Source organism: Trichosurus vulpecula, chromosome 8 (assembly GCF_011100635.1).
Source record: "Trichosurus vulpecula isolate mTriVul1 chromosome 8, mTriVul1.pri, whole genome shotgun sequence".
Classification (NCBI taxonomy): Eukaryota; Metazoa; Chordata; class Mammalia; order Diprotodontia; family Phalangeridae; genus Trichosurus; species Trichosurus vulpecula.
In genome coordinates, this window is record NC_050580.1 from 91,482,200 (window position 1) to 91,504,879 (window position 22,680).

Sequence of the window (22,680 nt, forward strand, 5' to 3'; positions counted from 1 at the left end):
GGCGGGGCAGTTGGAGGCCATGGTGAGCATGAAAAACAGGTTAGGACTTGTAAGGCACAGGGAATGATAAATGATTATGATCAGATGAAGGAATTTCAGGGTTCATGAACACGGATGTGGAACGCCTCTGGGTGATGGCAAAGTCAAGCTTATGACCATTTCTGTATGTAGCTGAGTAGACTTGGAGGAGCAGGTCATGAGAAATGAGTATATTGAAAAACCAGGACATTAAGGTATTTGAAGGAATAGCAATATATAGTTTGAAGTCCCTTAGTATGAAGACAAGAGTTGTAGTGGAGAGAAAGTCTGTGAGCCAGGCTTTGAACTCATTTAGAAAGAAAGGAGAATGTATGTCATGGAGCTTCATAGACAGTGGTCAGCAGAATCTGGGATGAATGATAAATTAGATGAAACAGCATAAACCTCGAGGGAGGAGAGGCTGCTGTGTAATGGTGGTAGAGGAAGTGTCTGGAAGTTACAATGGGGAGTAAAAGAGTCTTTCAACTTATCCACTGGGTCAATGTGTGACAATTGCTAGAAAAGGTTACCTGGATTCATTGTCATCAAGAGAAAACCAATCTAAGTGAGAGTCAGATGATGGAAGGAGCAAGAAAGAAAATAAGTTTTAAGATGAAAGCAAGTTTGTTATTTATAACAGTATGTATTCTACAGATTACAATGGAAGGGGTGAGTGGATCTGGAATGGGGCATCAGGGTGGAGGAGAGGTTGAGGGGAATGTGAATAAAGGAGCAGATTGTTGGTTTTGGGAAATGGAGCACATATGATTATGTACCAGTAGAGTCATTTATAAACTACAGGGTATCAAGAAGATTTTTTTCTGGTAATTGAACAATGACTCAAGAAGGTAGTCAGTGGAGGAGAAAGATATCACTTCAACAACTGGTGCTAGGAAAGATTTTAGCCTTTTTTACCTTTATGAAATGGTCAATGAAGGCAGGGGATGGTGGGGCTAGGGGAGAGAGGGAAGGAGCTATGGGAGGAAGGGAGAGAATGCAATCTGATTTGCCATGGGCCTACATCTTGTAGGGTAAGCCTAAATAAATCCCTGGCTGCCATGGTGCTTAGAAAATTTCACTGTGGCATCTAGCGCAGAACTTGGGCACATAGTAAGTGCTATATAAATGTTAGCAATATATTAGAAGTTGTAGTAATTTTGCCTCTATTTTGCCCCAAATGGAAACATGCACTTTTGTTTTTACTACTCGTGTCTTCTCATTTTTTAGGTTAAGTAGAAGAAATCCCTAGCACCAGAAAGAGTGGGCAGTGGGCATTTGGCTGAGGCTTCTCAGCTGTCTTCTGTTCCAATGTGGATTCAAGCACTGCCTTTTGCAGACGTGTGACAGAAGGCAAGATGATAGAGGAAAAGAAGGCACTAAGACTACTGTTTTCCTTTGTATATTCCAGTAAGTAACCAGGACAGAAGTGCTTATTTCCCTCTTAGAGGTTTTTAGGTGACCCTAATTTGGTACCTAATCTGAGTATAGGGACCAAAGTCCTTCAGCAAAATGCTTTAAATTTTTTTAAATACATTTTAATTGAGTTTACTTAAATGCTCAAAATGGGGTCTGAATGCTAACTTTGGAGGTCAGATTCTAGATCTAAAACAGGCTTTTAAAAACCCTCCTTTAAAGATAACCATGTATCCTGGACTCCTCTCCTTTTTAGTTGTCTGATTGTTTCATGAGGAATACTGATTCACCTGATGCTTGGCAGACCAGAGGTGAAATTGTGAAGTGACTCAGGAATGGTTTGTGGCATAATAGGGATAGTGCTGGATCCACAATCAGAAGATGTGGGTTTAAATCCTGTATCTGACATTTACTAGCTGTGTAACTTCAGGGAAACCACTTCCCTTCTCTGGACCTTAGTTTCCTTGTCTGTAGAATGAGAGGATAAGACGCTAGCTATCTCAAAGGTCTTTTACAACTGCGAGACCTATCAGTAAACAAGCACTTATTAAGTACCTGCTACGTGATGAACATGAAGCAAAGTACAAAGAGGAAGATGTGGTCCCTGCTGGCATGGAATTTATAGTTTGGCTGGGTAAGCACAACATATACACGTGGATGTTGGCGAGACACTGAACAAGGGAACATGTCAAATAAGAGGTATGGTGCCTTGGGGAGGCAGTATTTGGGATCTGGGTAGATTTAGTTCAAATTCAACAAATACTTATCAAGTGCCTGCTGCGTGCCAGGCTCTGAGCTAGAGGCTCTAGATTTAAAGGTAGAATAGTCCCGGCATTCAAGAAATCCACAGTCTATTGAAGGGATGCAACAGATAAGCATGCTTTGTGTGGTATAGAAACAACTGCGTTTACTCTTCCATTTTCCATTTTGCTATTGCTAGCTAGCAATAAAAATGAATTAGAGATGGTTTCAGAGACCAGGGAAAACTTTTTCAAAATAATAACAAGAAGAATGTGAAGTGAGCATAACAAGGAGATTGATCTATACTATAACATCAGTACTGTTAAAACAAACAATTCTGACTTAAGGACTCTGATCAATGAAATGATCGACCACGACTCCAGAGGACTTGATAAAAAAGAATCCTGCCCATCTCAAGATGCGGACAAAGGGAGATGAGGGCAAGATTTGCATAATGAGAATCACAGTTTTTGGATGTGATCAATATGGGAATGTGGTTTGCTATGCTATGCTTATATATACAAGGGTCCGTCCTTCCTTCCTCCCTCCCTCCTTCCTTCCTTCCTTCTTTCCTTCCTTCCTTCCTTCCTTCCTTCCTTCCTTCCTTCCTTCCTTCCTTCCTTCCTTCCTTCCTTTTTTCTTCTTTCTTCCTTCCTCTCATTCGTTCTTCCTTAATTTCTTCCTTTCTCATTCTTTCTTTTTCATGCATGAGAAAAGGTGAGATGGAAAACAATTAAATGCATGATAATTTTAAAAGATGGAAAATTTATTTTTTAGAATGAATGAAAATAGGAAGCTTTCAGATTGTGTTCTTCCTTTCACATTGTAGTTGTACTGGCATCATCCTTTTCCCTGCCAAATGGGTTTGCAAGCTGGCCCTCTTCCTCAATGGTATTTCCCTGGGGGTCCAACATTGCTAGTCAGGGCTCTGATTCTGGCATGGGAGGCAGAAATAGGAGAAGGAAAAATGAATTTAACTAGCCTACTAGATTCAAAGGTACATTCTTCCTGTTAAAAAGGAAGCACTAGGGTCCTCTTCTGCTCGGTGGGTTCTATGTGGCTTTCTTGACTTGGTCTTTGGCAATACATTTGTTGTGTTGCCAAAATGCTGAAACTTGGCTCTGTTGCTGTAGCACTTTCCTTAAGAACAGGTTAAGCTCCAAGATCCTTGGCTGCCTTGTGTTTTAACACATTTATTACATGCAGGTCAGTGGCATCAGCCACTTACCTGGACAAGTGCATTCATATTCAAGATTAATTCATGGGGGGAGGGGTATGGCCAAAAGAGAGCAAATGTGAGTATGTTGCCTGGGAAACAGGATTGTTCCTTATTCTTTTCAAAAAGCCATTGAGTCTTCAATGCCACACAACACTTCAGACCTTAAGCTGAAGAGCTAAACTATGAATGGTGCACTTCCCAAGGCCCAAAGCACAGGGCCATTGGAATGCATCTCTCCACTTCCTAAAGTAATTGTTGATTTTTTTTCCATCTGCTGAAATGCATTCAAGCTTGATAGAAAAGAAATAATCATGTTCCTCTAAGAGAGTTCTAAAGACAAGGCACTGACTCTGAAATAACCTCTAGATGTTACACAGAATATAAATACCCTATGTTTATGGAAGCTAGAGAGGAGGAGGGAAGCCCCTTGATATTATTCCAAGCCAGTCTGTGTACATATTTGCTTTGAACTCTGAACGCATTTGTTCAGTTATGTGTGAAGTGGTTGCTGTTTAGACCCATAGTTGCTGGTGGTAGTTGGAGTCGGAATACTTGGGGTTAAATTCTATTTGGTCAAGTTGCTTTACATTTCCAGGTCTTAGTTTTCTAGTCCTAATGTCTTATGAATCTATAGATCTCTGAACCTATAATTAGAGTCATTGTCCATAGAGTATTTGGGGTAGCTAGGTGGCACAGAAGATATAGTGCTGAGCCTGAAGTCAGGAAGACTCATCTTTCTAAGTGACTTGCTTAGGGTCACAAAACTAAGTATCTAAGACAGAATTTAAGCCCAGGCCTTTCTGACTCCAAATCTAGTGCCCAGTGCATTATGCTAGGCTGGTGCAGCAGAGTTATCACCCCTTGACTGGTGGAGGGGAGTGCACCCAATCTAGCCATCTCAGGGACTAGATTTGGAGCCCTCTTCACTCCCTAACATACTCCTTTGGAATCTCCTATTTGTGGAAGGAATTTTGTCCTATGTCGGTATGTATCAGAGGCATGACTTAACCCCAAGTTTTCCCCACTTCCTTCATAGAGTTCTAGCTATTTGATGAAAACAATTGTGCTATTATCAAAGAGTTATGATTTACAGTGAGGCAATACAACATAATGGTTTGATATTTGGCCATAGAATCAAAAAGACCTGACTTTGAGAACCTGGGCAAGTCATTTATCCTCTCAATCCTCCAGGCAACTCTCCAAAGACTAAATTGCAGAGACAGCATCAATCGACATTGGTGGAGGGAATTTCCTCATCTGGGAGTTCTCCTACCATTGAAATAAAAGATCCATTCCCTATAAATTTGACTGATAGAATTCTGTTAGAGAAAGCCTGGCTACCTCTTATTGCTGCATAGAACCATATGTAGTACCCAAAGATTGTGCAATTCCTTAAGCATACGTGAACTCCCTTCATCCAACACTTAGAATCTCTTTGTGCTTCACTTTCCTTATCTATAGAAGAGTGGGATTGGACTTGGACTCTAAGGTCCCTTCCAGCTCTAAAATCTTAGATCCTATGATCCTGTGGGCTTTCATTATTTATTTATTTATTTTTGAGAATGGGTAAATGGGGATAAATGGATTAACAGGACTCAGTATCTAAGCTTGTGTTTTATCCTGTACAATTTGTGGCCAGAAGGTAGTCGCCCTGACTTTTAAGAAAGAGAAATAAATCAGAATTTGTACATTCTATTCACCCTCGTCTTCTCCATAGCTGTCACTTTAGGAATTCATATTCTTCTTCCAACAAAACTGCTATTTCTCAGGATATGTCTGGAGGTTCTATTTAAAAATTACCTTTAGAATCAGCTTATATGTCAGATGAGAAGAGCCTTTTGGTTATTTTGTAGTCATATTCATTTTCTTAACTTTTAAAAACTCCAAACAGAATTTCCCAGGTTGGCTAACTTATAAGATTTTAATTATTTTCACTTGATAAATAAAATCCATTCTCAGAGGATGGTTTCCCTTTATGCTTCTTCTGTGCTTCTCCCAGGATAGTTGAAAAATGCATTTCGTAGAAATAAATAAAATTGTTAAAAACCAGTATTAGCAGGGCTGCAGGAAAAGATGCACACTCATACATTGCTGGTGACACCAAATAATTGGTGCAATTTTATTGGAGTGCAATTTGGAAATGCAAAATCAGTCATAAAACTAGTCATACTCCACAACCTGGTAGTCCTACTATTGGGAATATATCCCAAATTAATTAGAAAATAAAAAAAAACTATTTGTACAAAGGCATAAATAGCTGTTTTATGCATACAATAACCCCCTCCTACATCCAACAACCTAAAACAATCTAAATTCCTAATGGTCAAGAAATGGATTACCAAATCAAGGCATAGCAGTACAATTGGGGAGAATTTATCAGTCAGTCCATAATCACATATGGAGTGCCTACTATGTTTCAGGGACTATATCAAACAATGATGATACAGAAAGGGAGGGGGAACGGGGGGAGGAGATAGTCCCTGCTCTCAAGGAACTCACGGCTTAATGAGTGAGACAACATGCAAATAACTGCGTATAAACAAACTATATACAGGTAATTGGAAATAATCAACAGAGGGAAGGCACTAGGATTAACTGGGATTATGAAAAGTTTCCTCTAGGTCGTTATATTTTAGCTGAGACTTGAAGGAAGCAGAGAAGTCAGGTGGTGGAGATGAGGAGGGAAAGCATTCCACGTAAGAGGCATAGCCACAGAAAGAAAATACGAATAACATATAGACATACAGAATGGTCCGCATGCATAGTGAACAAAAGAAACACAAACACAGCATCTGTACCACCTACGACTATGTAAAAGTGTGTCTATGAAATCATAACTCACACTTACATAGTACTTAAAGGTTCGCTATTATCAACACAAACATACACAATTTAAAACCGTAAGGGTCAGGAGGGATTGTAAAGTAAGTTTCCATTGACACATACAAGATTGATGACTTTTTTATTGAAAAGTTGATGAAATATAAAGGAAACTGCTTCAGGCTGTGAAGGCACTCTGTGGAGCAGGTATAGGACACTGTGCAACGTGGTCTGGAGGATAAAAGATAAATAAGCACACAGAATTCTAAGGTGGAGGCTTTGAAGGGTCCAATCCATTTGTGTGTATGTCTAGGTTTATGTTTAGATCATTCTCACCAATACGCCATCACAGAAGATCATATGATGGGTTACAAACAGGAATACATGCCGGTACAAAATTGTATTGAGTTATTTTTAATTGGTCCTTTCAGGCAGAAGTGAGTTTCACCCATTTATTATGGAATGATTATTTCAGAAACAACCTCTAATGTAGTTCAACTTGTCTGCCTGGAGCTCTGGCTTGTTTTATGCTTTCTTTTTTGCCAAATCACCTTATAAACATTCATCCCATGGTATCAATGGAAAACTCAAATAATCCTTTAATTTCCCCACTAGATGGTGGTGCTACTAACCAGAATCAGAACATGGCTACTAACTCATAGGAGCTACATGAATGAAGTCAGCCTATTTTTTGCTATACTTTTACAAGACACAGATCAGGATGACTGAAGATGGCCCTGGATGCAGTGTAAGACCTTGGCCTTTTTTTTTTTTAATTTAAATTTATTTATTTAACATATTTGGTTTTCAGCATTGATTTTCACAACAGTTTGAATTACAAATTTTCTCCCAATTTCTACCCTCCCCCCCACTCCAAGATGGCTTATATTCTGGTTGCCCTGTTCCCCAGTCAGCCCTCCCCTCTATCACACCCCTCCCCTCTCATCCCCTTTTCCCTTCCTTTCTTGTAGGGCAAGATAAATTTCTATGCCCCATTGCCTGTGTATCTTATTTTTTAGTTGCATGCAAAAACTTTTTCTGTTTTTGAACATCTGATTTTAAAACTTTGAGTTCCAAATTCTCTCCCCTCTTACCTTCCTGCCCACCCTCCCTAAGAAGTCGAGCAATTCAACCTAGGCCACACATGTATCATTATGTATAACCCTTCCACAATACTCATGTTGTGAAAGGCTAACTACATTTTGCTCCTTCCCAACCCATCCCGCTTTATTGAATTTTCTCTCTTGACCCTGTCCCCTTTCCAAAGTGTTTGTTTTGATTACCTCCACCCCCATCTGCCCTCCCCTCCATCATCCCCCCCCCTTTGATTTTTTTTTATCTTCCTCCCTCTTCTTTCCTGTGGGGTAAGATACCCAACTGAGTATGTATGGTATTCCCCCTCAGGCCAAATCTGATGAGAGCAAGGTTCACTCATTCCCCCCTCACCTGCCCTCTCCCCTCCTCCCACAGACCTGCTTCCTCTTGCCACCTTTATGTGAGATAATCCACCCCATTCTATCTCTCCCTATCTCCCTCTCTCAGTATGTTGCTCTCTCATCCCTTAATTTCATTTTATTTCTTTTAGATATCTTCCCTTCATCTTCAACTCACCCTGTGTCTTATATATATATATATATATATAAACACACATATATATATACACATACATACACATACATACATATACATATAGATATATACATACATACACATTCACTTATATATATACATAAATATATATATATATATGTGTATATATATATATATACACATATATATATATATGCGCATATTCCCTTCAACTACCCTAATACTGAGGTCTCATGAATCATACGCATCATCTTTCCATGTAGGAATGTAAACAAAACAGTTCAACTTTAGTAAGTCCCTTGCAATTTCCGTTTCTTGATTACCTTTTCATGCTTCTCTTGATTCTTGTGTTTGAAAGTCAAATTTTCTATTCAGTTCTGGTCTTTTCACTGAGAAAGCTTGAAAGTCCTCTATTTTATTGAAACTCCATATTTTGCCTTGGAACACGATACTCAGTTTTGCTGGGTAGGTGATTCTAGATTTTAATCCCAGCTCCATTGACCTCCGGAATATCGCATTCCAAGCCCTTCGATCTCTTAATGTAGAAGCTGCCAGATCTTGGGTTATTCTGATTGGGTTTCCACAATACTCAAATTGTTTCTTTCTGGCTGCTTGCAGTATTTTCTCCTTCATCTGGGAGCTCTGGAATTTGGCGACAATATTCCTAGGAGATTTCTTTTTGGGATCTATTTGAGGAGGCGATCGATGGATTCTTTCAATTTCTATTTTGCCCTGTGGTTCTAGAATCTCAGGGCAGTTCTCCTTGATAATTTCTTGAAAGATGGTATCTAGGCTCTTTTTTTGATCATGGCTTTCAGGTAGTCCAATAATTTTTAAATTATCTCTCCTGGATCTATTTTCCAGGTCAGTGGTTTTTCCAAGGAGATATTTCACATTGTCTTCCATTTTTTCATTCCTTTGGTTCTGTTTTATAATATCCTGATTTCTCATAAAGTCACTAGCTTCCACTTGCTCCAATCTAATTTTTCAAGTAGTATTTTCTTCAGTGGTCTTTTGGACCTCTTTTTCCATTTGGCTAATTCTGCCTTTCAAGGCATTCTTCTCCTCATTGGCTTTTTGGAGCTCTTTTGCCATTTGAGTTAGTCTGTTTTTTAAGGTGTTGTTTTCTTCAGTGTATTTTTCAGTATTTTTTTGGGTCTCCTTTAGCAAGTCATTGACTTGTTTTTCATGGTTTTCTCACATCCTTCTCATTTCTCTTCCCAATTTTTCCTCTACTTCTCTAACTTGCTTTTCCAAATCCTTTTTGAGTTCTTCTATGGCCTGGGGCCAGTTCATGTTTTTCTTGGAGGCTTTTGTTGTGGGCTCTATGACTTTGTTGTCTTCTTTAGGCTGTATGTTTTGGTCTTCTTTGTCACCAAAGAAAGAATCCAAAGTCTGAGACTGAATCTGGGCGCGTTTTCGCTGCCTGGCCACATTCCCAACCAACTAACTTGACCCTTGAGTTTTTCAGTGGGGTATGACTGCTTGTAGACTAACGAGTTCTATGTTCCACGTTTGTGGGGGAGGTGCCAGCTGTGTCAGACCCGCACTACTCCTTCCCCAAGAACCCCCAGTCCAGACTGGGCTTAGATCTTCAGCAGGCTGTTGCACTCCTGCTCTGATCCGCCACTTAATTCCTCCCACCAGGTGGGCCTGGAGCCGGAAGTAACAACAACTGTAGCTGCCCCACCTCCGCTGCCCCCGGGGCTGGAAGCGGAACTGCGAACTCTTTCCACTCCTGCAGCTTTTCCCACTAACCTTCTCCGCAGTCTTTGGTGTTTGTGGGTCGAGGGGTCTGGTAACTGCCGCAGCTCACATATTCAGGGCGCTAGGACCCCCTCCGCCCGGCTTCTGGTCTGGATGGTCCACGCCGCTCAGGCTGGGCTCTGCTCCACTCCGTTCCCAGCTCCCAGCTCCCAGCTCTGTGTGGAATAGACCTCACCCAGAGACCATCCAGGCTGTCCTGGGCTGGAGCCCTGCTTCCCTCTGCTGTTCTGTGGGTTCTGCCGTTCTAGAATTGGTTCAGAGCCATGTTTTATAGGTTTTTGGAGGAACTCGGGTACGGAGCTCACTCTAGTCCCTGCTTACCAGCCGCCATCTTGGCTCCGCCCCCGACCTTGGCCTTTTTAAGCTAATGTATTTCCCAGGTCTCATTTTGACTGAGACAATGTAATGTCTGGCACAGATGGCTGTGGAGGAGAAAGTAAGGCTGGTTGGTGACTTTGCACAGCTCTCTGTCACTTAACTCCAATGCCATGCATGTCATGGCATCACCTCCCTGCTGTCATGGTCCTCTTTGAGAATGAAAGACAAACAACAACCACAACGTGTTTTTACATGAGGAAAAGATGTTACAATTACAGATCATAGAACTTTAGATCTCAAAAGGACTTTGATGTCATCTGGCCCAATCCTCTTATTTTATAGTTGAGGAAACTGAGTCACATGGATGGGAAGTGACCTGCCCAAGGAGATATTTTATCAGTGTCATACCAGATCATACAGCTTTGGATTATGCATAAGTGACATGGTTAAATTCAGCCAGTTTGCTTTCGTAACTTAGGTTCCACGCAATATATTGCTGTTTAAGATTCATCGTCCATTATTATGCCTCTTCTTTATTTTGAATCAGGTGCTGTAATTATTACACATTTCCCCCCAAAGAAAGTTCACAAAGTTTTATTGCTATTTTAATCAGAAAACTTAGGATTTAATCTGTCAGTCTGATTCCTGATAAGCCTTATTGAAAAAATACTGATGAGTAATAAAAACTTCACTTTGCATGCAGAAGTGACCAAAGCTAACTGTAGACAGCTATGAATAGATGTATTCATATGCCTTTAGAGAGTTGTGAAAATATAAAGTGGAAGGTGCCCCAACTTACATGGCAGGGGTGGGGGGAAGGTGTACGAGTGGAAAGGACAAAACTAGCAAGGAGCAATGGACTGGAAGTTAGCTAAGCCCATCACTGGACATACTTTAGAGCTCACAATTGACCTTGGGGAAGTCATTTAATTTACTATGCTTCAATTTTTCCATTTCAGCACTTGAACAATTATATGAGCATGTATTAGCCAGATAAATGTCTTAAGAGCTTTTAAAAAATCCTTGATCAGAGGAATATATCAGAGTTTATATATCTGCTCCATCTCCCAATCCTAGGCATTTCCTCTGGCTGTCCCTTATGCCTGGAATGCACTCCCACCTCATCTCTGTCTTTTGACTTCCCTGGTCTTCCTTTAAGTCTCAACTAAAATCCCCCATCTCCCTTAATTCTAGTCCTTTCCCTCCATAGATAATGTCTAATTTATCCTCTAAATATTTTATTTGTACATACTTGTTAGCATGTTGTCTCCTCTCATTAGACCGTGAGCTCCTCGAGAACAGGGGCAGACTTTTGCCTTTCTTTGTACCCAGTGTTTAGCACAGTTTCTGGCACATAGTAGGTGCTTAATAAATTTTTATTGACTATTTCTACATTCTGGGAGTGCATTTTGTTGGACTGTCTATCTTCATCTCTGCTTCTCTTTCTGTTTCTCTGTTTCACTGTCTGTCTCTTGCTAGCTGACTAATGCTGAGCTTCATGTCTTCCATGGCCCTTAGAGTTTTCCGTATGATACCTGAGCATAGTAATACATACGTACATATATCTATATCCATATCTATATCTATATCTATATATATATTTATATATGTGTGTGTGTATACATATCCAGACCCATCTTTTGCTACCTTTTCCTTAGGAGATCTGTAGCAAGGAGAGTTGTTGTATGACAAGTGGGTTTGTGGGACAGAGCGTGGCATATGCATGTGGGAGAAAGGACAGGCAATAAAAAAGGGGATTCCCTCTTCTGTGTCCTTCCCTGTAAGCTTCCCTTCCAAGGGTCAATCCTACCACTGAGTTCTGGCAGAAATGTACAGTACGGGTCCAGGATGGGAACATCAATGTTTCTCAGGGTCATAGAGATAGTGACAACAGTCTGATCCTACAATTTATGGTGTAGGCCCTAAAGAGACTAGTAAGGAGCATTTGGGATTACCAAGCCGATTGATGATCAAATGTTCCAGTCTAGCACAGTCTGAAAAATGGAGGCTTAGCTTGGGATAATGACTCATAAACAGAGTGACAGAGATGTAGCTTAAAATTCCCAAGTACGTGATGAACCCCAGGGACTGTGTAGTTCAACCAAGAAAAAGCAAATTCCTGCTGTTTATAAGGCACTATCATAGACATAGGGGATACAACAAACCCCATAGGACTAGTCATTACGTATTATAATGTAATTGTGTTGTACTAAATATGATTTTAGTGAAGTGGAGGATTGAATGTGGCTTCTGGTTCTGCTGGTTTTCTTTGTGTATCATCTAATAGGCATTTTCATATTTCTTTGTATATTTCAATTTTTTTCCTTTTTTAAAAAAATATCATAACATTCCATTCCATTAATATATCATAGGGTAACTAGGTAGATAGAGCACTGGGCCAGGAGTCAGGAAGACCTGAGTTTAAATCTGTCCTCAGACACTTACGAGCTATGTGATCCTGGGCAAGTCGCTTTAACCCTGTTTGCCTCAGTTTCCTCACCTGTAAAATGAGCTGGAGAAGGAAAGGGCAAACCACTCCAATATCTCTGTCAAGTAAATCCCAAATGGAGTCCTGAAGAGTCAGATAAGACTGAAATGACTGAACAACAACAATGTATCCTAAATTATTCAACTAGTTTCCTTTTATTGACTATTAAGGTAGTATCCATTTTTTTGGCTATTACAAATATAACAGCTAGGAATATTGTTGTTCCTATAGGTAGTTTTCTTTTTGGTTGTTCACTTGTGACTTCACATCATAGATTGGTGCCAGAGCTTAGACTAGAAACCAGACATCCTGACTGCCTGCTCTTACTGCCAGGCAGGATCTTCTCAAAGATGTAAAGAAACCTTCCCTTATGGTATTTGTTATTCTATAAATTAGCTTACAACCATTACTTTCTCAAAATTGAAGCTCAGATATAGCATTTTACCACTAGGTGTCTCTACATAGTATACAAAATCAAACTCTTAACAGCCTCTCATCTAGATAGGAAGGGAGGGACCTTAGAAGTTATCTAGTCATTTCATAAATGAGGAAACTGAGGCCCAGAGGGTTAAAGTGACTTGTCCATCAAGATGCAGTAATAAATGGAGGAGTCAAAAGGCAGATCCAGGTCCTCTTTCCATGATAGCGTATTGCTTTTATTGGGCTCTCATTATATGCAAAGCACCATCCAAGGCACCATGACACTTCCTTTCACCTATACTCAGTTTACAGATCTAAACAACTGGCAAATTTGCATCTGTTTAGTTCTAGCTTACAAAGAACACCAATAAATTCACTCTGAATTTCAGTGTGCTGCTTGCCAAAGAAGTAAAATACAGCAGATGAGGCTAAGTGTTGAGACACTGAGTTTGAATTGCCATTTAACTGGCTAGGGAAAGCAAACTGTAAGGGTGGAGGATTCAGTTGGCAATGAGTATGGCTCTCTCAGCAAAGATATAAGTATTTTTGTTGTTGTGCAGTCATGTCTGACTGTCTGTGACCCCAGTTGGGGTTTTCTTGGCAAGGATACTGGAGTGGTTCGCCATTTCCTTCTCCAGCTCATTTTACAGATGAGAAAACTTAGGTAAATAAGGTTAAGTGACTTTCCAAGGATCACACAGTTAGTAAGTGTCTGAGGCCAGATTTGAACTTATAAAAATGAGTCTTCCTGACTTCAGGCCCAGCATTCTATCTATTGTGCCACTTAACTGCCCTAGAGATATAAGTACATAAGGATAAAGTGGCAAAGAAGCAATGATTCAGAGCTGGAAAAGAACTTTATAGAGACCGTCAAGTCCTACCCCCCCCACCTCATTTTACAGATGAACAGACTTCAGCCCAAAGGGAGTAAATGACTTTCCCAGGGATGTGCAGCTGGTACAAAGCGAGGCAGTACTGGGCCCAAGGTCTTCCAGTTCCAAAACAACACTTGAGTGTGTGCCCACCATCACAATCCTTGTACCTCACGAAGTATTTTTTGCTGCAAAAGATTTTTTCTACCTATCATCAAATTTTATCCTCACAACTATTTTCTGAAGTAGGTTGGTCATAGGTGATTGGCTGCATGTCACAAATGGCACATAGTGGGGACTTCATCCATGTTTACTGACTGTGTGACAAATGAGGAAACAAGCCATGGGCCTGAGAGACCAACTATGGGACCGTGTAAAGCACATTAGATGTGGAGTCAGAAGCCTGGGTTTCACTTCTGGCTCTGCTGCTCATCAATGGACCCTTTGGCTTGAAGGGTTAATTTTATGGAATTCTTTCCTTATTGGTGAAGATAGATTATTCAGCACCCTGGAAGAGAGTCCCATACAACTGGCCCTTCCAGCCCAGGGTATGCTGGGTATGTAGCTTGAACAAGTCATCTCACCTCTCTGACACTATTTTCCTCTGTCAAATGTGATTATTAATAGCTGTATTACATGCCTCACAGAATTGTAATCAGGATAAGATGAGCTAGTGTATATGAGACAGCACATGCAACACTATTTTTGTGCTCAGGAGCTGAAGCACTCACTCTTTCCATCTCTCCTTAAGGGGTCTCTCTCAGCTCTATACCCACATACATGGACTGTGTTCATTTCTGGTGGGTATCTGGCCTCTAAGAGGAAAGGATACATTCTTTTTCACATCTTTTCTAAATCTTTTTGCTCTCATTCCAGATCTCTGGGAGAGTCACTTAAAGCCTTAAGTTTAACTCACATTTAGGGCCTCCCCAAAAGGAGGGAGTAGAAAGATACTCAGTGTACAAAGAGTATGGACAGGAGGCAGCCTTTCCAGGCAAATCAAGCCACCACCATCACATTGACCACTGTTTCCCCGCAAACATGGATGGAGACAGTCCAGGACTCTGAGTTCAAGAGCATTGGGAATAGGAGTATTCCCTAAACCACTAGACCTAGCTTCTAGCCTCCAGAGCCATGACTGTGGGGCAAAAATCATTGTGCAGAAGGGATCCACCTTCCTCGCCATCATTAGCAACAACTGCTAACCAGCTGCCACCAAAAGGCATATGGGCACACGAGCATTGGAAGTGACGATGCTCCTTAGACCACTGCTGCTGCTTCTAGCCTGACCCTCACAACCATTATATGGGGAGGAGGCTCTGTAGAGAAGGAGCCAGTCATCCCCACCATCTGCCGCTCACAGGCACGCAAGAAGTCAGTATAGCTAAAGTAGCAAGACACTCCCAGGGAGAGGCAGGAAGCATGTGCCAGGCAGGTCAAACCATCACCACTGGCTAGACTGCCATGGCCTCTCAGATTCTGATGGAGATGGCTCAGGATCCCGAACCTGAGAGCCTTGGGAAGAGCGCTGCTTCCATCCCAGTGCCCACAGCCATCATCCTGGGAAGCGATCCTTGCTGAGAGATAGCCTGGTGACCGGTCCTGGAGGAGTTATAGCCACAGCTATCAGAGATTGAGAAAAAGAAGGTTCTTACCACCTTGGCACTATCATATGTTCATCATCAGAAAGTGATATGATTTTGTCAGTGGAAATGACCTAAAAAAGATACATTTCCATCTGATTTGTCACTGCACCCTAATGACCATGGGATATTCCTATCTAACCCCTATTAGAGGGTGGACTCCTTGAGAGGAGGGGTTATCTTACTTTTCCATTTGGGTCCCCAACACAGTGCTTTGCACAGAGCAAGCCCTTAAAATAATTAATTCCATATAAATCAGATCTAGGACAGCTATATATTTCCTTCCTACAAAATAAATGCTGACCACATGAGATGAACAAACACTCATTAACAAAGACCTAAAGAGCTCCGTTAACCTATTACTTTTCTTATAATCTCCATGGAGATTTTTTTTTATCAAAATATGAAGTATTTCCCAGGACTGCTGAACCAGCATTTTGCCTTCACTTTAATTCTTCACTTTCCTTCTCAAGATCAGTCAGTCAGTTAATTAGGATTGATCAAGAGCTTATAATGTGCCAGGCACTGCACTATGTGCTGAGAATACAAACATAAACAAAAAGAAGGCTGCTGAACTCAAAGGGCTTCTACTCTAATGGGAGAAGCCTGACTTAAAAAGAAGGGGAAGAGAAGGTACAAGGGAAAGGGTAGGATGAAGAAGTCTGCATTGCAGCCCTATGAGAGATGAAGTGATGGCTGACCTAGGTGCCCTCCTTATATGGAGGTTCTGAAAGGAGTCACAAGTCAAAGGGAGGGACCACATGGCCTTTGAGGTATGAGTTCCAGAGCTGAAGTGATGTTCAAGGATCAAGAGTTTTCTGGGACATGATGGAGAAGTCTGGAACACAGCCTGGTGAGAAGGGAAAAGAGGTCCATGAATATGTTCTGGAAAGCCAGGGCAGGGGTTAGGTTTATCCTTCTTAGGTTATCTTCTCCAAGAAGTGCTCTACAAAATGAAGCTGGCACTAATTGAGGACTCGGGAGCTTTTCAATCTCTTGAACCACTAGGCTGCTTCCAAGGCTGGAAATGACCATCTCAGGATCCATGTTCTCTCACCTATTCCCAGGGGAAGGAAAAAAACCTAGAAACAGGGCTTGAGCTCTCCACTGTGTTCATAGCTGTCCTGTCCTTCCCCTCAGGAAATTTACGTGTGACTTTTTGCAGAGGAAGGGAATAAGGGCAAAAGGAAGGAAGAAAACATGGATAAAGAGAGAGAGGAAGAAGAGATGAGAGACAAAGAAAAAGAGACAGAGATAGAGACAGAGGAGATGGAGAAAAGACAGAGAACACACATACACACAGCGAGAGAGAGAGAGAGAGAGAGAGAGAGAGAGAGAGAGAGAGAGAGAGCGAGCAATAAGGGGATTGCTCCATCAATCCAGAATCTTCAAGTCCTTCAGCATTGAGCGTCACGTGTCTGGCTGAAGTAGCCAAGGCAGCTGAGCATATGTCCTATGAGGTGGTCCCTCCAGGCCTCTCTTTACACATGCTCTATGGAGGCATTGTGCTATAATTTCACTCCTTAACCTCCACATATACATGTACAGCACCTTCTAATTGTAATGTGCTATTTGAACATCACCTATACTGAAATGATTCAACCAGATTTATAAAGCTAATTAGCAGGAGTATCAAGACTAGAAGCCAGGTATCTAAACTCCCAGAGAAATATTCTTTCTTCTAGTCCATGCTGCCACTATGATGCATTACTGGAGTAGGAAAAAGAATCCGTATCAGCAGTAACCCTATCTATGTGTGTTTTGTTCTCACCTTAGAACTGCTTTATTTGAGAATTCATTTTTCTTCTAGACATATAATGGTCCCCACTGGTGCAATCCCAACATGTTTACTCCTCTTTGGTTGAAAGAGTTCAATATTCTCTGGTTTCATCTTGGTTGTATCAATTTTTTTAGTGTGTGTGTGTGTGTGTTGATTCTAGTGCTAGCAGATAGATCACATACCGTAGGCACTTAATAAGTGTCTTTTGAATGAAATAATAGTTGAGTTTAGGGAGCACTTTCAGGTTTGCAAGAAACTTTACGTAGAATATCTTGTTCAGCTCTCCCAATGGTTCTTCTGATATTATGGTCCCAATTTTCCAGATAAAGAAATTAAGATTGAGAGATTGAATGACCTGCCTATGCTTGAATGACTAATATCAGAGGTAAGATTTGAACCTGGATATTCACAGTTCCAAGTCCACCACACTTATCCACTATGCCAGAATGTCTCCATACGAAGACAAAAAGATTGTAAGCTCCATCAGATCTAGCCCCAGGTCATCTTTAATGTTTTTCTTTCCCTAGAAACTAGCACAATACATTGCACATAATGGGTCCTTCCTTTTCTTGTTGGAACTGATGGAGATATTAGTGATGATAACTTTTTTGGTGAGGATATATTTATTCACTTATTGGTCTGGACCCACGATTTAATGTGTATAATGAACTTAGAGAGGAAACTCCCTCTATTGATACAGATTGACAGCTACTCTAAAGTTATAATTTTAGAGATACACAAGGGGATCTGAGACTTTAAGTGATTTTCATAGTCACACAGCCATCATGCCAGACTTAAACTTAGGTCTTCCTGAGTCTCTGCTTGTCCTCTATCCACTACACCACACTGCCTCCTGTGTTTTTTACTGCTGAGTTGAATCTCATACAATCTGCAAAGTAAGAATAATCTGAAGTTAAAAAGGCCAGCTATGTGCTTGATGCTGGACCTAGTCACCCCGTCCTTTGCCATTTGAAACTACCTGGGGGAATGAGGTGAAATGGTGTTTTCCATTTCTTCAAGAACAAGGGCAGGTCGTGGTAGCTAGCAAGAGGTAGCATTAGCAAGAGCTACTGACAGAGGAGAAAGAGATGGATGAGCCTGGCTACTTTGAAAGTTTGTAATAGAGTTTTCCTCTTGACTGTGTTCATTTTTTTCCTCCCAAAGACGCTTAGTTCTTCTGCTACCTCAGTGAAACCTACTTCCTATTATATATGGATGAAAAGCCTCACAGTGTAAGGAGATGTGAGCTGCAATACAATCCAAAAAAATCTTGCCCTTCTCCTGGTACAAGCAGGAGAGTTAGAGTTAGAGTATGTTTCTATATCTTGAATAAAACACAAGAAGAAGAATTGTAACCTTTGAAGATTGCTAGAGCATCAGAACTGGAAGGATCTTAGCTATCCAACCCAATGTCTTCCTTTTATAAATGAAGAAACTGAGACCAAGAGAGAGAAAACAATTTGTTCCAGGTAGTCAAGTTGCCAGCCCTTACCCTAATAGACAGGGAAGAATAGGATGGTGATTCAGTCAGCTCTCATTCAGGGAGTGAAAGTTGGTTGGGGAGAAAAAAATGGTGGCAGCAATTAGCCTGTGAGAGATCTATACAGCCTAAATTCTTGAAATTGACACTCTTAGAATCCGAAGGGCTTCCTCCTGTACAGACTCCCAAAATTGTGACATTGGAGGGACCTCAGAAGTTTATTTAGTCAAACTCATATCTGCACAGTGCTCATCTCAATGATATCCCCAAATGGCTGTCTGACCTCAGCTTGTATACTTTTAGTGATGGGAAATCCAGTATCTCCCAAGGCAAACCATTCCACTTTGGGAAAATTCTCATTATTGGGAATTTTTTTAAATTTTGAAACTTAATCCGCATCTCTGTAACTTACACTGATTGCTTCTAGTTCTGTAACCTTGGGGACAAACAGAATAGTTTCACATCCTTGGTATCATCAGTATTGACTTTTAGTCCTAATCCAGGGCCCATGGATGGCTCAGTTGGACCCATGTTGTCTTTAGCCTTAATGGGTCAGACTCTACATGTGGTCTCCATAGCTGGAAAAAAAAATAGGTAAGAAAGGAGTAGCCCCTGGAGTGAGGCCCTTAGGCACACAGAAACTTCACAGGCCATTTGCCTCCTTGGGGTCCTGGTTGTAGCAGATTATGGACTCTACCACCATCTTAGCATATCCTTCTAGATTTCCTTTTCAAATTCTATGCAGGGGATCTCTTGTCCATATGACCCATAGCTGCCAGGTGCTCTGTGGTCTGCTGCAGTTGTCCTTATAACTTTGAAGCCAGTTCACCTTACCATCTCCTGACTAGTCATGCTATCTTCTCTGTCATAGGACACATGTGTCCTTGGGGTGGCTCTGCTTCTTGAGGTGCATGATGTCTATGATGGTCACAGTCTTCATCAAAGGTCCATCTGGTAAACTGCTATAGTCCTTCCTTGAACAGATCCTGCATGCGTGTGTCCACCCAAGCCTTAGGGATAGTAAAATACCACTGGGACTTTTTGTATACATTCTTGATGCTGTTCTCAAAATAGCCAGCCTTGCGTTTTGATCTTGAACTTTTTGTACCTCCAAGAAGAAGAGCCCTGCATAGGGGACCAGCTTTTGCCATCCATCTCAACAGGCTACTTCTCATCTTCAATCTTCACTATTCATGTTTGGCAGGGTTTGATGAATCCAAGTGGAAAAGGCCTAAGAGAGCTTGTTGACACTGGGCAATCTGTCTCTGGTGTTTGCAGCAGCCCTTGTTCTTGATTCCACCCCATCATGCCTTCCCCAAGAACTTTCGCCTGGGTCTGAAAATATCCCTGAATTTCTGGCTAAACCTTAGGAAGGCCATAGTGAAATGGATAGTGGGGGTACTAAGGAGGAGAAGAGGGCAGTACTCCAACTGAATCTGTACATATATGCAGAGATATTTTTACAATAGATTGGATGGTAGTCCAAATGAATCTTATTGCGATCTGGCAGAAGGCAAAATTCTTTTTTGAGAGTAAGACAAATGCACCTAGAAGCTCCTAATCCATCAAGAACCTTGGCCTCTCTATACTCATTGCCATTCATGACCATTTGGCTATAACAAAGTCAGGACAATTCTTAAAACTGAAAAGAAAAACGATTAGCATTAAAATCATTTGTATCATACCATATTTACAAAATCAAATTTAAATGATGTCTAAAGCCATACTATTCTGCAGAGCCTGCATGAACCATTCACACTTCCCATGATCTCTGTCAAGGTTCCAATCGATTGCTGAAATGACAGAGAAAATCTATTTTCCCGATATTAAGCCCCTTTATTGGAGAGTAAAAAGACTTGGGAGGAAAGGCATGGCTCTGAGGGTTTCCTTTTGTCTGATGCTACTGTTTATATGCCAGATCTTAAGGACCTTATGGAAATGCTTCCCAAAAGAATTCTTGTGTTATTTGGCATGATGTTGAAATAATTCTCCCAAAGCAAGTTCCATGCTTAGTGATCTGGCAAATAGAGCAATCAAAACAGTCCCTTCATTTTTTTAAAAACCTATAAGATTGGGAATGTAAAAACATGATAGACTCAAAAAGGTGTGGATAAAAGACATCGCTTAGTCGAGATGTGTAATTATTCTTGTTACATAAACATTTCCCTTTGAGAAAAAAAGTGGAGTCAAAGTCCAAGTAAAGGTAGAGTAGGTTGCAGTACAATTTCCCTTTTGGTTGTCAATCAGTGGGAGCATCCACTGTATCTTGAACAAGATTTCTGAGGGTGTGTGTATGCATGCATGTATGTGTGTGTGTGTGTGTGTGTGTGTGCACGCGCATGTGCACTGGGGAGAGGGAACTCAAATCAAGCTCAAACTAAAAGTATTACTTTTGCTCTTTCAACTCAGATTTCTTTGTGGGTTTCATAAAGATGAAGTTGAGAGAAATGGAGAATGCGAGGCAATAAGAAGTGGCTGTTTAACGAATTGTTATTGATGTGTTTGCTTCTATATCACTTATATATCCTGCTGCATTTCTCCCCACCCTGTCTCTTCCAGAGAGCCATCCTTTACAATAAAAATTTAAAAAGAGGAAAAGTTCGGCAAAACTAACCAAATATCAGAAAAGTTTGGCATCATGTGCAGTGTTCTGTACCCATAGCTCCCTACCTCTGTAAGGAAACAGGAGCAGGTGCTTTCTCATATCTGTTCTTCGGGCACAAGCTTGGTCCTCATAGCTTCAAGGAATTAAAAAATTGAAAGAATTCGGTTTCATTTGTTTTGTTGTTGTTTTCTTTTTTCATCTTTGTATTCCCTATGTATATTGTTTTCCTTGTTCTGTTCATTTTATAGCAAGTCTTTCCATGTTTATCTGTATTCATCACTTTCATAATTTCTTATAGCATGTAATATTCCATTATATTCATGTATCACAATTTGTTTAGCCAATCAAAGTGTATCTACTTTGGTTTCAGTTCTTTGCTACTACTAAAAGTGCTGTGATAAATATTTTGGATATGTGAGACCTATTTGTTATTGACCTTCTTGAGGTGTATGCCCAGTAGGGGAATCTCTGGATCAAAGGGTATGAACATTTTAGTCACTTTCTTCGCATAATTGCAAATTTATTTCCCTAATGGTATATGATAACCTTCTATTCTAATTTTTAAAGGTATGATCTTTTTTAATTAATTTTTTTTTTAGTTTACAACACTCAGTTCCACAAGTTTTTGAGTTCCAAATTTTTTCCCCTTCCTTCTCCTTCCCCCTCCCCTCCCAAGACAGCATGTAATCTGATATATGTTCTACACATACCTTCACGTTAAACTTCTTTTCCAATAATCAAATTGTTAAGAAGAATTATAACCAATGAAACGAACCATGAGAAAGATGTAACAAAACCAAAAATAAAAGAAAGAAAAAAGAGAAAGCAAATAGTTTGCTTCAATCTGCATTCAGATCCCGTAATTCTTTCTCTGGATGTGGATAGCCTTTTCCATCATGAGTCTTTTGGAGCTGTCTTAGAACCTTGCATTGTTGAGAAGAGCCAAGTCTATCAAAGTTAGTCATCACTGAAACGATGTGTCTATGGCTGTGTTCAATGTTCTCCTGGTTATACCCCTTTCATTCATCATAAGATCACATAAGACTCTCCAGGTTCTTGTGAAGTCCATCTACTCCTCATTTATAGCACAATAGTATTCCATTACATTCATGTACCACAATTTGTTTAGCTATTCTGCAATCGATGGGCATTTCCTTCATTTCCAATTCTTTGCCACCACAAAAAGGGCTGCTATAAATATTTTTGTACATATGGGTCTTTTTCCCCCTTGTATGATCTCCTTGGGATACAGCCCTAGAAGTGGTATTGCTAGGTCAAAGGGTATGCACATTTTTATAGCCCTTTGGGCAGAGTTCCTAATTGCTCTCCAGAACTGTTGAATCAGTTCACAACTCTACCAACAATGCAATAGTGTTCCAATTTTCTCACATCTCCAAAATTTATTGTTTTCCTGTTTTGATATGTTAGACAATCTGACAGGAGAGATGTGGTATCTAAGAGTTGTTCTGATTTGCATTTCTCTAATCAATAGTGATTTAGAGCATT